This window comes from Sinocyclocheilus anshuiensis, unplaced genomic scaffold (genome assembly GCF_001515605.1).
Source record: "Sinocyclocheilus anshuiensis isolate Anshui unplaced genomic scaffold, SAMN03320099.WGS_v1.1 scaffold230, whole genome shotgun sequence".
Lineage (NCBI taxonomy): Eukaryota > Metazoa > Chordata > Actinopteri > Cypriniformes > Cyprinidae > Sinocyclocheilus > Sinocyclocheilus anshuiensis.
In genome coordinates this window covers 1,239,446-1,242,163 of record NW_015546034.1, presented here as the reverse complement: position 1 = coordinate 1,242,163, position 2,718 = coordinate 1,239,446, and the positions used below count along the sequence as shown (strand labels likewise).

Here is a 2,718-nt window from a genome sequence, read left to right as displayed (position 1 = left end):
GGATCCGTGTGATTATAACGCTTTCAAAAGGAAGCAGAAAGCTGTCACCCTGCTCCACTCGTATACACTATTCCAGACCGTCTTTTAGTCTTGGTGTTGCTTGGCGACACACACAGCTTGACATTTCTTTTGGAACTAATTTAGTCGGTGAATAACAAATATACGGACTAATCAGTCTGGAACGTAAGTTGCTGGATATTAATTGCTGTACTTGTTTAAAGAATCCTTGTACAGACGCATTTCAGTAGCACTGAATATCAGCACGACTGTGATTACCCGTGGGCTCCTGCCTACGGCCAAATGACAGCCATGCTGATATTATTCTTCCGTATTACTTAATATAAGTGCACACTGACAGTTTACATTACAGTGACCATGTAACACGTATAGGGTGCAAGTATAATGAAACGTTTCATTAAATAGTAACAGCCTATTAAGGACCATTTTATTATTAAATACACACTTATAAAATAAATTACAAATAAATGACTTCTTAACTGACGATATTAGCTATCAACATGCACACTGTAATGTAAAGTGTAAGCAAATGCTTTTATTCTTGGCGCACACGATCACGGATAAAGCTGTTTCCTTATCTGTATGCGGAGTTGCTAATAACGGTGAGCGCTGTCCAAGGTGCTGCAGCGCTCTCGCCCCGCCCCGCCCGTCTGCATCACACGCTAACCGGGAGACACGTGACGCGATGTGCTGACAGTCCCTGGCAAAGCTCGCCTGAGAAACACATCGCACCTTGTCTTGCACACAGAACAGGGAGCGATATCTTCTATTTTATATACAACGGGGAAAAAAAACCCTAACATTTACATTGGATAATTTCTTAAGCATGAACCGTTTTGTACTGAATCTTAATTGGTTGTTGGCTCCATTTTGATTTTTTTTTAATCTATTGGGACTTTGGAGATCCGCATACGCAATTTTATCGCTCCCATTTCTTCTGCTCATTCGACACCGATGCAGTGATTTTTTTTTATCAGATGAAAGTCTGAATCGATGTGGAGGAAATCAACCAAGTTCAACGGTGAGCTTGACCTGTCAATGGGCGCACAATGGTCCATTTCTCAAGGTAAAATAATTAAGAATTGTGTAAATGTAATTCGAAGACGTATTTGAGGTTATGTGCTGTTTTCGGTGAGAGTTATGGTTGCGTTTCACGCTCTCGATGCAGTCACGCGCAGGTGAGATGATGCAGCTGGGCTTTATTTCTGTTTAATTTCGTCTGTGTATACAGCTGACCTTTGCTTCATCTTAAGCGATATTTGATGACTCCCTATATTTCCTGTCCTCAGCGTCTGAAAGAGAGCGCGGTTGAGGCGTGTTAAAGGTGTCTTTCTCGCTCAGTTTGAGCAGATGGTGGTTGATTATTGGCTATGTTTTGCGCATATGAGTCATCGCCAATTTTAATCAAAGGAAAGAAAAAATGGATGAAAATTGTTACCGTTTCAAAGTTTAGATTTTAAATGGCAGATATGTGTATTGTATGATCCCGACTGTAAATCTTATGCGCGGGGCTATTAGGATGATTGTGTATTGTTCGAGACTCCATCTACAGTAGCGACTGATAGCAAGACATTACCGTAATCGTTTCGCGAATACGGTAAATAAGACTGCCTTCTCTACATGCATATGATATGTTGGGTAAGATCCATCTGTGAAAGGGGTCGGTTGTTATCTTGCTAAGTAGCCCCGTGTAAACCTGACAGTAAACACATAGGAATTCAAGCATGAAATGATTGGTTGAGATCAGTTGACAGACAGTCCAGAGGCCAGACAATTGCAGTGTCATTAATGCTTAAGAGGCGCGCGATAAGCCCCCGCCCTGGGCTCATTTTGGGATGCAGGACTCGAACTGAGCGAGGTTCGCTGAATCAAACGAGATTTCCCCATTACACAGTTTCGATGCTGCCGCCCGTTTGGACCTTAAGTCAGACTGCACAGATCCTCCGCCTGAAATAACTGTAAATATGATTGCCTCTAAATCTGACTCGGCTGCATACGCTATAAACATAATCGTAATTACAACGGAAAAGATTGCAAAACATCACAGTAAAAAATTTTAGGTGGTTAATTGTAAATTAACCTTACCATACGATGTGATTTTATCATTTAAAACACAATTTGGTAGTAAAATATTGTAACACTTTTTGATATGTAAAAAAAAAAGTATAAATTAAATATTTTCTGGAGACGATTTACATATATTTAATATGTATTTTTAATACAAAAAAGTTGATAAAAATTCATTTCATAACTTCAAAATATGAATGGCCTTAATTATTTTGTAATTAAGTGTGTATGGTATGCACATTGGAGGGTTTTATGTTGCATGTCATATTAATATTTACTGCATTATTTTAGTGTATGTGTGTTATCCTAATATTGTTTTGTGTTTTTGTGTGGGAACACTGTGTTCTGTCTTTATATTATTATTGACACAATTGCTGAAGAGACTAATTTTGATGACGTTTAAGCTGTCATGTGGTCTTCCATTATTTTAACTGTTATTATAATTTCTATTTATAGAAACAAAATGATTTTAAAATAGGTTGGCATATTAAGCATATATAAGTATAACATTTTCATTAAATGTACAGTAAAAAAACTTTACTGTAAAAATACAGTGATGTTATAGCATTACATGAAGCATGCTGGTCATTATATATTTTACACTTCCAAACTATATATATATATATATATATA

The 2,718-nt window shown here is 37.6% G+C and overlaps 1 protein-coding gene across 1 annotated transcript in view; it reads left to right on the top strand.

Annotated features, from left to right (window-relative positions):
- Positions 1-723: 723 nt before the first annotated feature.
- The window catches only part of LOC107698795 (neurexin-1a-like), a 205,323-nt gene continuing 203,328 nt past the window's right edge, over positions 724-2,718 (top strand). Inside the window, exon 1 of the mRNA XM_016499899.1 lies at positions 724-1,084. The gene's annotated coding sequence lies outside the window, so the exon portion shown is untranslated. The remainder of the gene's footprint in view (positions 1,085-2,718) is intronic.